Raw genomic sequence first — 15,136 nt, 5'->3', positions numbered from 1 at the left:
GATCATGGGAGCAAGCATCATTTTAATGGTACCTGCCCCACCAGGACAAATACAAAGGATGCCATTTATCTATGGAGGTAGATAAAGTAGAGAAGAGTTGAGTCATATTTAGAGAAAGCATTTTCTTAATAGAGGAAGGAAATAGAAGACATAAATATTTAATTTATTGGGGATTCCAGGAAAAACTCGTAGAGAGAAAATCCAGTTTAAAACAAAAGATATTCAAGGGTAAGATTTCACATTTGTTGTGGTTTAGCTTATAACCACAAAGTAAAGAGAAAGCATTGGCTTCTGCTATATAAGCTGGAATGGGGAGTTGTGGTTTAGATAAAAAATAAGAGAATGTCATCTGCATATACACTCATTTTAATATGAAGTTCATCATGTTGGAAACCTAGATAATTCTTTTTTAATGAGTGACACATAATTTAAGTAATAAATTGTGGGGCCATATGTACAAAGCTTTTGCTACTCACAAATGGTTCACAATTCGGTTTGTGGCCGCAAATAAGTGCATATGAAATGTATCAGGGTGGTTTTCGATTTCATTTGCAAAAATAGGAATACATAAGGAATCTTACCTATTCACTATTTTTGTTACTGGAACTAGAGATTAACCATTTATGAATCTCGAGAGTGTTTCAGAAATGGAATGTACTATCTATTCAATTCAATTCAATTCAATTCATGAAGCTTTATTCGGCACATATAAAAATGACCATAAAAGCATAAAAATACATACATAATATAACAAGTACAGTAGATTACAGACAAGGGAAACCAACCAAATATAACTTACAGAATGATTTAAAAACACATACTTTTGTAAATAGTCGCAAAAACATGTTTTCACATTCCCAAATTAGCATCAAGTGGGAGCAGGCAGTTTCAAGTACAAACATTAGAAATAAAAACACCTTTTTTCACGTACACTGCCTTGTATGCTATGGTGGAGGATGAGAGTTATTTTTCTCTCCAGATCAGCAAAAGAGAAGACAATGACAGGAGCCGATTTTCAGAGTCAGAGTGACTAGTTCAGCAGATTGAGGAGGACATTTATGACAATTACAGTTTGAGCAGTAATGCTACATTAGTTCTCATTGCTGAATTAGACCTAGAGGCATATTCCCTAACATTTCACGCAGTGCAGGGCATTAGGCAACGATGGTCTGCTGCGTTGCATGAAATGGAGACAGCAGAAATGCACATTATTTCGTAAGATATTGAGTATTTCTGCTCCCTCCTTGTTCTGGCTCACTGGGGACTGCCTAGCTTTAATGCAGACACCTTTGTGCCAGCTGTAAGGTTTCCTGCATTACAAGCCAGATTAGTTTTGTGCAGGAATGGTTACCTTCCTCTACAAAACAATTCCTAAAGGCAATTTCCGTTTTGTATGTGGGATGTGGAATGCATCACACATAGAAAAAAGTCATGAGGCAAAATAAAGAAATATTTCCTCATTAGACATGGGTCTAGGAAGCGCATCATTTTGGTGCAATCCCAGGTTTACTGACCTTAGTAAATCTAGGATTACATCAAAATCCATGGGTGGATGTTTGGGAATGCCTGTGCTCCATCCATTTGAAGCCTCTCTGATGCAAAGTAAAGCAATGTAGCGCTATGCACTGCCTTACACTACTTTTTATTTACTAAACCATGCAAATGCCAGATAAGGACAAAGCAAGTCATTAGTAAATCTGGGCCCCAGTGTAGTCTATGGGCGAACACAGGAGTGTTTCTAACCCCACACATATTAAGGTACTTTGAAACCTTCACAGTTGAGCCTCAGTGAGATATCACTTTTCTGCAAAACGTTGGATGTATGCTGCTTAAAATAGCATATACTTTGCATCTCCTAATACTCCACAAGATTTGTAGCAAACAAAATTATATTTTATCTCTATGGTTTATTTTTCCCACATTATAGGTTTTATAGATGGAACGCATGTTTTGATTTGCCACAGAATATTTGTATCAAAATAAAAAAAGCAAGCATTCATTAAACATACAAACTGTATTTATTGCAGGCTGCTTAATAACAGACCTTGTTGCGAAATTTCCTGTATCAACACATGATTCTTTTATCTTTAGGCACTGTGGCCCACACAACTTTCTTTCAAGGAGATACTTTGATGATGACTTGTTTGTAGGTGTTGGAATTGCCCCTTTTTGCAGGGTCATCCCTGAACTTTTTCCTTCCTCCTAGTCTTTTTTCTGACCTGGTGTTGGTGGTTTTAGGACTCTGCACACTTTAGCACTGCTGTCCAGTGTAAAGTGCGTGTGGTCTCTGTGGTAAACATGGTAAGATCAGTCTACACCTGTTTGGCGTGTTTAATTTACCTGTCAGTCTTTTGTAAAGTGGTATCTTAGATACCCAGGCCCAGTAAATTAAATGCTACTGGTGGGCTTGCAGTGCTGATTGCGCCACCCATCAAAGTAGCCTTTCAAACCTGTCTCTGGCCTCTGCCATTGCATGGCCTGTGCGCGCAGTGTTACTACCGCTGTGAAGTGGCACGCAAAGTGGTTGTCAAGTTTGTGACCCCCCTTTTCCTGCATGTCAGTCACTCCTAAGGTAGGCCCTAGCTAGCCCTATAGGCTGGGTGCATTGTAGGTAGAAGGTAGGACATGTACCTTAAGTGTGTGACATGTCCTGGTAGTGACAACAGCCATTTTGGGTTCCCACTGCTGTGAGGCTACCCTCTCATAGGAATGCATTGGGGATTCCCTGATAAGTGTTTCAGTGGTAATTCCTGATATGAGAGGAGCAGCGTGGTCAAGTCTGGTATGTTTGGAATAGTGATAATAAATGCTGTATAGTGTTGTGCGCAGGTTTATGATCACTTTTAGAAGTTAGCATTTCTGTTTGCTATGTGTCTGCCTGCCTTATGTGTATTGCATGTCTGACTCTGGAGTGAAAGGGTCTGGTGAGGTGTGGGTCTTCAGGGGGGGCAGGGTGAGTCAGCGCTAGGCTGAATAGGAGATCTGTATTTGGAGTAGTGGGAGGAGTAGTCCCTTGGCCCTGAACAGGTCTGTGCCTGCCTGGGTAAATACTGGCCCGCCCCCTTTGGTGTGTCTGTTGACCGAGCCCACACCCGACAAAGGGGAGTAGAAGCACTGTACACAAAGTGCTCCAATACCCCCAGAACCAGTTGAGACTGGTTCCCCAAGCCCTTTCCCAGGGCAAAACAAAGACCAAACCCTGTGTAAGTATTGGGGCTGTGACCCCATGTTTGGTGTGCTGTGTGGGTGATGCTTGGACCTGTTGGGCCCTAAGAGGAACCACCACGAGGGACTACCCCACTGCTGGAGGGCCCTATGAGCTGGCCTGCCTGGGCCCAGCTTTGCTTTTGGGACCCTGGCCCTAGCACCCCTTCGTGAGCATTGTCTGCCACAGCTGCACCACAAGAGCGTGGTCAGTGGCACCAAAGGGGCAGTTGTGTTTAGAAGTCCCGTAGTGGGGCTTCCAAGGCATGGTGGTGACAAAGCTAAATTTCTACAGCTGCACCGCGAGAGCAAGGGCAGCTGCAACGTGAGGGCCATTGTTTTGATTCTCATGGAATCAAGCACATCGTTTCTGCTGCTTTGGCAGGCCAGAGGGCCAGTAGGAAGGTCCTAAGATTTAGCACCCTGACGTTTGGGACAAAGGGCATTTGGGCCCCAAGGAATGCCAGTTGGCCTGGGGTCATTTTTATGGTGTTAGCAGGGCGCAAAGCCCAAAGGTGATGTCTAATGCTATGGCATAATGTGTTTATGCCAAATGTAATGCATAATTTGTTAAGCCTATGGTGATGCGTAATGTGTTTATGTTGCTTGGGTTAATGCTGAGTTCATTATTTTACCAGTAGTTACTGGTTGTGTTATTACTTATGCTTTCTAATGGTTCTGACCGTGACCCTATTGGGCTGGTCATGTATATAATCCCCTGTGAATTACTACCTGGTGCCAGTTAGCACAGTGTATATTGTGTGGTTATGATTCTAATGTGTTTATGTTAATATGAAGGCTATTTTTTATATAACCTTGTGCGGAGTTTCTTTTGTAGTGTGCTTAGTGTGTCGCTGCTGTGTGTGTTGCGCAACCACTTTTCACATTGCCTCTGGGATAAGCCTGACTGCTCGTGCCAAGCTATCTAGAGGGTAAGCAGGGGTTATCTTCAGTGTGTAACTCCCTTGCCCTGACTAGAGTGGTGGTTTCTGCCTGGCTTAGGCGCAAACCCTGTCCAACCAGAAATCCCATTACTAACAGTAGGTATTTATTATATTGCTGTTTTTTTACATATTGATTTGCACTGCTTTAAATTGTATCATTATGTTTGTGTGAGGTGGCATAAGGTGTCCGTATTTGTGTCCTGACCATTTAAGTGATTTTCTTAACAATAAATAATGATTGCTGTGTAACATGAAAGTTTTGCACTAAAAATAAAAACACTGCACTTTACCAAACTACATTTTATTGACATTGGCCAAACAAGTCCTAAATTAGGGTCGACACTATCTTGAATTTCTATGTGTCTATATTTTTATTTCTCACTTTTGCATACAGAACAATATCCCAAGAAATGCTTAACTCACCCCTCTAGGAATTCTGAACTATAACAAAGACCTGAACTTAGCATTGGACAAATAGCCAACTGACCAAGTATGAACAAGAGATCCTAGAGGCTAACAATATTTCAGTCAAAAGATGCAAAAGAATGAATCCTCAACACCTTTGCCAATTAAAACAAAGAAAATGATGATGAAGATTATGATGATGACAGTGTTGATGTGATTGGGTAATGCACCAAACCAAGGTCAAACATAACAAGATGTAGCACTTTGAATGGCTGATCTGATTTTATTTGTGGATTTTGTGTGAGAGACCATCATGGAACACTGAAAGGAAAATACAGTCTGCAACATTTCAAATATTGTGGAAGCCTCATACGTGTGTAATGTAACGTTGGCATAAGCGGCAAGACTGATTGCTTTGATGAGAGCATGCTGCCCAATCAATGACATGATTCTAACAATTTACACCGACAGCCAGTATGGTTTTGGAGTGGTCTGCCTTATCAGACAATTATGGTCATAAAGGGGTTTTATGACAGTGCTGCTCATAAAAGTGATCTGAATATTTTGGGCAAGAGGTATGTGTTAGAAGAAGCAAAATACTGTGCTCTTGAATCTGTTACAATCAATTAAAAACAGCAAGAACAATGTAAAATGGTAAATGGCAATGTCAATTATTTCTGATTAACTCCAGTTCAAACAATCTGTGAGCTTAGAGAGCCTCAGGGTGAGGCACCAGAAGTTAAAACAAGAGGTTGGGAAACAGAAGCTTGGTCAAAAGATGATGATGTGGTTTGGATAACAGCTCAAAACAATGTGTTCTACCCATTTTGATCTTGTCATCAATGTCCATGTTAATTGGTTGTGTTGGTTGTGTTAATTAGACTCTTTGATATATACTGATGTAATCCAAATTGTAGTGGTAAAGCTGAGAGTCTATGCCAATGTTGTGTAACTTGTCAACACCATCAGCAAAAGAAGAACTATCCCTCACTCTCCAGCCCATAGACTGGGTTGTAGTGAAGTAACATGTTTGTAAATCCTGTCTAGAGGTGGAAAGGTCCATTCCAGGGGATACTTATGACGAACAATGCTGAGAAATGCGGATGCTTGCCACAGTTGATCCACTCATCTCACACAACAGAGTGATAACGGCAGATGAAGAAGTGGTGACAACTATTGCTAAATACAATGTGAAGTGCAAGAACACTGCATAGATCACAAGGAATGGCTCCCTCAAGCCGGTTGAGCTGACAAGCTCGTAGAGAGGCACCTGCGTGCCTTGAGAGGTACTGTGACCTGAGAATACTTTGGCAGCCTGCTCAGTTATTTGCAGATGGCCATGTCTAACCTGGGGTGGTGTGGAGTGCAAAAAACAATGGATTTAGGCTCAGATCTCTGTACTGGGGTGAATGTATGACATTGTTCTGCATTCTGTCCATCAGTTGCTGTTTTTGCATTGAGCCTGCTCAGCAACCCCAAATATTTGATGCCTAGTCTCTACTGACGACGGATAATGATCCAGAAACACGTGTATAGAGATAGCCAGTACAACTTTGTAATTACTCGAGACAATCCTGAAAGCACACTCGCTTGGTGAACTGCATTGACCACAATGCTCAGGGGCGACCCGCTGGGAGGTGAAGCAGTGTGATCCCACATTGGCTTCAAGAACACTGCATAGATCCAGAGGAATGTGGTAAAGAAGAGTAATCAAGAGACACAATTCTAAACCAAGAGCTAGAGACTCAAGTTCAAGACCAAGGAGTGAAACTGAACCCCCCTGACATAATGCATGTACTAAAAAGAGGGAGTCATACAAAAACAAGAATTAAGTAGAAAAGAAATAACTAACCTATTATATCATAGACTAATTAGCTGGTAAAGTAAATAGCAGAATTGTTTTTTGGAGAAACAGTAAACATCACATTTAAGTATTCAAATATATTTTCATCTATTAGCATAAGCGACTGTATTTCTTGCATCATCATGGGAGAGCACTTTGTGTCACTTTTAGGCAATGCTACAGTGGGAGTTAGTTTAGGTACCTAATATGTACAGCAGATCGGGAGGAAATGCATACAAAGACAACCGGAAAAAATGACACCTGCTATCCCTAACAGGATCATTAATATCTTCCAGCCCCAGGAAACAAATAGGCTGTGGAGCCATCCCGACCAAGACCATGACCCATTGTCTTCATGTATTTCAGATGCTAATCTATGCCATTTTTTTATGGCTAAATTGACAGCCGGGCAGTATCTGGTATATGTATGCAGCAGCTGCTCCCAATGACACAGCATGCTCCTCCCATATCAGCAAGGATGATGTCTAACACCATCCTGTTCTGAAGCGAAACGAGCCTTGTCGCCTGAAACTCGACTGTAACTGTGGTAAGTATATCTGCAGTGTTACTGATGACCACCTCCACCATCCTTGCCAGACGATGTATGTTACGTATGTTGAATATGGGACCCCAAAAAGGTGTCAGTCCTTTCATGATATCAGTAAACAGCTGCAGGGATGTATCAGTTTGATCAATATTCTCTGCATTGACAACCCTCTTACTTTGGGAAAAAGCTTGTTTACGCTGGAGTCGATGCCAGGGGCTTTTAGGCATCTATAGTACAGAAATAGTGTTACAACTGCTATTTCCGACTTCAATATCCCACATGATCTGGACACAGAAGGATGATCCAACCTCAACAACAGCCAAAGGTATAGGTTTATCTTTGGTAACATTACGGACTTGCAAAGCATGGTAATATTCAGATGCATTAAACTGGAGAAATCTATCTCTGTCCACATCTGTTTCATTTGTCTTCATTCTCTTACTTATCGCCTTGCTACAGGAAGCTGCAAAAATGCAGTCAAAATGCTCTGCACCAAAGGGAGTACCATATGGAGTTCGGTGTTGGGGGCGTACCTGCATTGTCATAGTCAACCGAGATCTAATACTCCTATGATCAAAATTATCTATTTGGGGGGAAAGGCGGACCAAACTAGTCAGGGTAAACAAGCCTTCACAACTACTACCATAGGGTAACGGTACAGGTAACAATTTTTCACTTTTATGTGTAGACAAAGGTAATAGGCCACACACCCAACAGTTTGTAATGTTATAGATAGCATGTGTCTGAAGTAAAGTCTGGATGAACACATCGTCTCGATAAGCTTTGTGATGTTCTTCCTTGTGCGGGGAAAGGGTACAAATAATATGTTCAGGGGGCATTGTGGTAGTACGTATTAGGGTATGCACAGGGTACTTTTCTTCCAGAAATATTAATATGCCAATAACAACCATTAAAGCAATCACAATTATAGTAACAAAAATGATCTTCATTTTAGGTGGCCTAGAGGACCACACAGGGCCTTGGGAATTCGGGCGAAGAGCTACAAAAGGCTGCTCCTCCTCAGGAATGGGACGGGTGCATTGCTAAAAGAGAAAATACTTTGTGAAATCAATATCTGCTGCACAACCAGCCAAAGGATATTCTTCTTTCTTTGTCCGTCGGAGCCTCACAGACAGACTCCTATCGTCCATCAAAATGTTCCTTCCCAACAGTGGAGCTGCCCAGCTTGCAACTCAAACAGACAATCAGGGCCCAGAATGTATTTTTCTTTCAGGATAGGGCACCCGCCCTCCAGGGTGAGTACCCTCAATGATCCTGCCCAGTGTCTCAGGCAGTGCACCAGTATTCATCACTCTAATCTAACAGGCACCAGAAGCACAGCACCTGTACCCTGCACTCAAGTCCTTCCCTTACTCCTGTATTGCCCTGCTGGCGCACTGTTCTTTCGTAGGGGCCGCAGATTGTACCTATCACGCCTGGGCACCTCCTGAACAGCAAACAGAGGTGCAGGCTCACTTTCAGCGGGGAATCAGGACTCATGGTCTAGATATTCAATACCTGGTGCATCCAAGGCAACCCTTGTTTCAGGGAGTTTCACCTCTAACACAGCCTCTTCACTTTCCTTGTCGGTCTGTGCCCAGCTCAACCGGGCATCAGAGAAAAGGGAGTAGCGAGGTATTATTTTTCCCTCCTGATCCGCGATCCCGTCCTTCACCCACAAGTCGTATGTCAGCGGCCGGGGATCGCGCTTGACAGGACTGACATGGATCCAGTGCTTCCAGCCTTCGACTTTCAATGCTGTTCTCGTTGCAGGTAGGATTTGTGCTGGCTGCCGCTACCTCGGCACGAGGCTGGACTTGTGCTGGAAGTTCAGAACGAGAACAAAATCTCCGGGTTGAATCTGGTGTCCAGGACTCTCCGGCAGTGGTTGTAGTTCAGCCAATATTGATGAACAGAACAAAGCATACAAGCAATCAACCAACAGAGGATATTCAATGTCAGAAATTAATTGGTCTCGGGACGCCCAATACATTAGCAGGGTGCCGAAAAAGCACCTTATAGGGTGACAGACCAGTCCGTGAGTGTGCTGTCACCCTTGCGGACAACAGGGCCAAGGGCAAAGCATCTGGCCACTTCAATCCTGTGCTTTCATGAATCTTTGCTAGCTTCAATCTAATGGTACCATTGCATTTCTCAACAAGACCTGTGGATTTGAGGTGATTTGCGGCACGGAATTTCTGATTTATTTTCAAATTTGTACATATAAAATCGATCATTTTAGCATTAAAGTAACTTCTGTTATCAGTTCAGATCACCCGGGCCAATCCGTAGTGAGGGAAGTACTCCTTTAAGAGTGCCTTTGCTGTAGATATAGCTGTATTCTCCTTGGTTGAATAGGCATCAACCCACTTACTAAAGGCGCAAACTATTACTAACACATATTTCAGATTATTTACATGTTCCATTTCAATGTAGTCCATTTGAATAACCTCAAAAGGAAAGGAACGAGGAGCAATATTTCCAGCTGGGACAGTGGTGCCTTTCAGAGGATTATGTCTCAGGCAGACCATACAGTTTTTCACCAAATGTGTTGCAACTTTGTCAATGTTATCATTCTGCCAAACTGGGTCTAGTAGTCTGCATATGCCTTTCTCGCTTATGTGTGCTGCATATGCCTTTCTCTGCCCACAGTCGCCCAAAGGTATGCGCCACCCCAAACGCTTACTGGCTGCCAGTGTAGATGTTAAGTGCCAACCCCTTACTTAACTCACAAGCTCGAAGAAGAGCAATCAACTCCGCTGCCTGCACTCACTGATAGGGGATCCTGGAAGTCTCAACTACAATGTGTAATGTAGTGTTCGCATATGCTGCAGTGGTGGTGCCATTTGGCAATTGGAAACTTGAGCCATCGGCGTATAGTTCCCCTTGGGGTTCAGATAGGGAAAAGTCAGTCAGGTCTATCTGTCCCTTCATTTCTTCCTCAATCTGAAAAAAAAAATCATGAACATCATTGTCCTCTTCGTCCGAAGGTAGGGGTAGGAACGTGGCTGGATTCAGAGTAGCACATCGTTTTATGGCAAAATGTGGGGCAAATAGAGTCAGTTCATATCTGGTAGGACGTGCACTGGTGAGGTGCTGTGTCTTTGTCTTATTCAATAATATGTCCACAGCGTGCGGTACCATCACTGTGAGGTCAGTATCAAAGTCGAGCCCTGCCAATTGTCTGATAGGTACTGCAACAGCCGCTGCAGCTCTTAGGCAGCTCGAGATAGCTCTTGGGACATTGTCAAGAATAGCAGAAAAATAAGCACAGGGTTTTTGCTTTCCACCAAAACCCTGTGTTAACTCTGAAAGCGCACAACCTTCCGCCTTGTGTATATAGATCACAAAAGGCTTCTGGTAATCAGGAGTGCCAAGCACAGGTGCAGAGCAAAGCACAGTTTTCAATTGATCAAAAGCTTTTTTGGCAAGCAGGTATCCAAGAGAAGAGCAACAATAGATTGCACACGGTTCCCCTGAGGATGGGTGATGGCGTAGTGCGGTGAGCTGTCTTCCTCTCTACCTCATGTATGAGGTGTTAACGTGCCTAAATTCAGCAGGGAAGGGTATCCCTTGTCGGAACTAGGGATGCCTCACACAACAGACTGGTTTTACGGCTGTTGTCATGTCACCAGTTAGTCGTATCGTAACATCATCGGCTCCCTGCTCCAGCGTCAAGCCGGCGCTGCAATGCCTGACGGGTAGCACTGAGTGCTACACTCTTGTGGAGATCTTTTGTTCCTGTGCCGATAGGTGTAAGGGTGTGAGGGCCCTAGTAGGTGAAGTAGTGAGCGTGAGTGAGGTGAATTAAAACAGGTTGGTATGATCTACGGCTTTGGTTTTATTCATGTAGTACACCACCTGAAGTTAAAACGTGTGAGGGGCAGTGGGACTGCAGTAGCTACGAGGAGTCAGTCCCGTTCAACCCTCAACTGTGAAGCGGTCAACATGTTTCATGCCTTTATTGGCAATTCTTCAGGACCAAACAGAAGGTGCTCATAAACTTAGTGATCTAACTTGAAGCCCCGCATAAGGCTGAGGCATCAGTAGTATACAACCTGTTGGGTTGTTGAATCCAGCCGGAGAGGGGTTCCTGCGTCAACGGGATACCCTGTAGGAAGAGAAGTAGACTTCAGCTCGTGGATCAAAGCCCCCCAGTAGACATATCAGGGGGGTGTATGTTACTTCCCTACCGTGAAGCAATGCATGATGGGGTGCGGAAGACAGAGTCAGGACACTACGCATCAAGGGGATAGTGAGTCTCACTTAACAACGTTGCTGGGTAAAGGTTTCCAGCAGACATAAAGTGTATCCACAAGCCAGGTAGGTGTTTGAAGGTATAGGGGTACACATGATGTTAAAACATTAATAAAGAATACTAAATACAAAGTATAAATTACAAAAGTGACAGGATGTCACGCCAGCCGGCGTGCCCCTGCACGTTGAGATGGCAGTGCCTCAGGGTACATTAGAACAAGACTATTAGAATCAACAGAAAGTCGAGGGACTTACCCTCAATGGTGGTCGTAAAGGCCCCAAGGCTGCTCCCGTGGGGTCTGTGCAGGTAGGGCAGTAATCTAAAGGGTTTTAAGCAGATGGTTATTGATTTATGTGAACAGATGCCATCTGGGAATGAGAACGTTTCCGAGTGTCCCAACACTGGGGACAGCAAATGGCAGGTATCCAAGGCAAGGGTTCATGCACATCTTTAGTGGTGAGGTAAACAAGGGGTTTTGTTAATAGGGAGAAATTGGGAATCCACTGACGACAATAGGAAGTTATACCCAAGAACGCGCGTACCTCGCACTGGGTTTTGGGAACAGACATGTTAGCAATAGAAGCTATGTGTTAGTTGACGACCCTCCTTCGACAGTTTTTGACCTAAATAGGAGACCTCCTGTCCACAGTACTGACATTTTGATAAGGACACCTTATATTCATTATGTGGCAGGTGTAACAACAATTTAACTGTAGCTTCCTTACAACCCTCCTCTGTATCTGTGTCAGAACAGTGAGCTGGGGCTTTTTTATGAATCGGAAGAGTAGGGCTGTTACACACATTTGATGTAGTCTCCTCTACCGCTGATGTCTGTATCAAGTCCTGTATTATTCGTAACAAGGCCTTTTCTCCTGCCTGTGAAATCTTATACTGAGGTGTCCGAGGCAGCCAGGCATCAGGCTTTACCTTAATAGAGACAGGGGAAATGTTTAGTAATCCTACATCCATATCATATCCTACAGCCCACAGTTCTTGAGAAATTTCATAGAATTCAGTGGGGAGGGGGGGTCATCTTTTGCAAAACACTGCCTGGCACTGGTGACTCGTGGACCTACAGTAAGGTAAACACCATCTGAGGAACAATATATAGTCGCATGCAATCTCTTTATTAAATCCAGTCCCAACAAATTCTCACCACAATGTGACATTAACAAAAACAGCTAGTCCACAGTGTACGGTCCAATCATCAGGGAAAGGGGTTTGGAGATGGGGCTAATAACCGCCACACCTGAGAAACCTATCGAAACATTGTTCTGGGCAGACAGAGCCACCCCGGGGACCAGGGAATGGTAAACAGAGCTATTAATAGCACCTGTGTCAACTAGAAATTTCTCAGTGGAACCCCGTAAATCGGCAGTAACATATGGTCCTTGTTGATCTACAAGTACTGGAGCTGGTCCCTTGCTCTGTCCCTAGCTGTCCTAGTTGTGTGAAAATCCCATCACCCCATCCCCATCCATATCATAGTCCTCGTTATAGTACTGTCGTCCCCCTGTTCCATCGAAATTAATCCCACTCTGCCTATTTCCTCCCACTCTGCCTCTGTGCATGTCTCCTCATTCTGGACCTCCACGGCCCCTGTTCCCCAAACCTCTGCCTCTCTCATTTTCCCCCCTCAACTGTAATTCCAGGTACTCATTCCTCCAATGTCCCTCCTTTCTACAATATGCACACTGATTTTGTCCTAGGGGCTCTCCTTGCGCTCCACCTCTGCCTGTTTAAGGGCCTTGAGGACCCGAGCCTGAACCATGTCCTCTACCTCCTCCTCTCGCAACCTGCTGTAACAACACTCCTTTGCTTTCTTCTCTACTTTCTCCTTATTCTCATTCTCTCTATGCTCATAGTACTGAGCCATACTCAAAATCACTGATGGGTTGGATGTCGTCCATGTGGTCTCTGCCGCTTGTAATCGTGCTGCAATCTCTGGTAGTAAATTTGTGACAAATCAATTTACAAATAATCAAACTCCCCCTTCCTGCGCCAAATCCTGACCACTAAAGTCTAATAACACCCCTTCGAACCTGGTAAAGAAATCAGGGACACTTTCATCCTGATTCTGTCGACATGCCATCAGAATATCCCAATCCACCTTCTTAGGCGGGATAAGAGAGTGCCACTTCATGGTATTGACATTGCTGCTGGACTGCTGGACTCCAAATCCCAGGGAGCCTGTGATCCCTCTATGGATTGCCCACACCTGTGCCTGCGATACGGGGACTACAAGACTTCTCAACACTCCAACTTCGCGGGAGCCACTTCGTGGTATTGACATTGCTGCTGGACTGCTGAACTCCAAATCCCAGAGAGCGTGTGAGCCCTCTATTGATTGCCTGCACCTGTGCCTGCCACTGCGGGGACTACAAGACTGCTCGCCCCTCCCACTTTGCGGACGCAGGCTGGCGAAGCCCGGGCCGAGGGCGGGTCCATCTGAGCCCGTCGGAGACCTGACAAGGCCGGGCCCCCCTCTAAGCTCGATCATACTGTAAGCTCAGTTCTGCTAAACACTGTATCTGTACTCCAAATAAAATCTGTGAATACATCTGACTGTCTGGGCTCTGATTCTAATACTAAAGATGAGCAAGCGAGAGGGGAAGAGGATAGGTACACTCCATTGCAGTAGTGTGGCGGGAACGTTAGATCAATTTATATTAAGGGCAATTTCTGTTTTGGAAAAAGAGCTAGCTATAACAGAGCGCCGTATATCCCTGAATCCGCAACTAACTAAAAGATCGTCACTGGGTACTATTGCCACAGCCCGTTCTCCAGATCACTGTGCTGCAAATTCTACTACGGAAACGATTAATAATGAGGCGAGCAGAGCCGTATCTATTCCAACTGGGCCATTGGAGGGCATTGTAAAATCACCAGTAGCCGCAACTGAAACTGTTGCCAGTATGCCTCTACGAGCGTCCGTTAGATCTATGCCCAAAAACAAAAATACAATCAACCAATCTACCCCTGACCCTGCAGTAAAAAGGAAGAGGGGAGGTTGGCCACTGAGGCCTTCTACCGCAAAAGTGCCATGGATTAATAAAAATGGAGGACGTGCCTCAGTAGATGAGCGCAGCATATTAGATAATGCTGCCCCTGCCTGCTCTGTATTTAACTGTGTCTATATGGGTGATCTCAGCTCGAATGCTAATGAGGAAATGTGGAGAAGACTCGAAAATGTATTGACAACGTTATTAACTCCCATTACCTACAGACTGAGCCGGATTGAGGAACGTTTAACTAACTCTAAATCCCAGGCCAAGACTGTTTTTTCTGTCCTTGAGGGCCTTTTTGTTCAACCAAAGCCCACTGCTGTGAATATATTCAGGAATATGGGGTAAATGGTGCCAGCCTCAGTCACAGTCAATGCCAAACTTCGTAGTCCACAACTAATGAAACCAACTGTTCCCGGGCTGTTCATTGACGCAGCGGTTGTACCACAAAATAAATCAGCTCTACCGTATAGGAATGATGTTGAACCAGGGAATCTGTCAAGTGAATTTGCCCAATCAATCATGAGCACTCCGGGGACGGCAGAGTGGTAGCAGTATCACCATCTAATAAGAATATTAACCATAAAAGTTGTACTTCAGTGAGACAACCCAGTACATTCATTGGACTACAAGGATGCAGAGGCTCGGAACATAATGCAGTGCAAGCCAACTCCTCGGCTCTTCACCTTCCTCTGGCAGCTGCCTCTTTAGTGGTTGTTTTGATGAATGTTCCACCCTTGCGGGAAGCACAGACTGAAATCACCGACCAACTATTACTCAAAGGTCTGCACTGGTTTAACACCCGACTGAAGGACGTTGGGATTTGGGAGGAGGGTGTTGATAAGCATATGATCATGGCTAGAAGAACATCGTGGATTGGCCCCCTAGGAAGGAAGGGAATGGTGATTGTGTAAATGTGTATATAACAAG

Source organism: Lissotriton helveticus, chromosome 2_2 (genome assembly GCF_964261635.1).
Source record: "Lissotriton helveticus chromosome 2_2, aLisHel1.1, whole genome shotgun sequence".
Lineage (NCBI taxonomy): Eukaryota > Metazoa > Chordata > Amphibia > Caudata > Salamandridae > Lissotriton > Lissotriton helveticus.
This window is presented reverse-complemented; position numbering follows the sequence as displayed.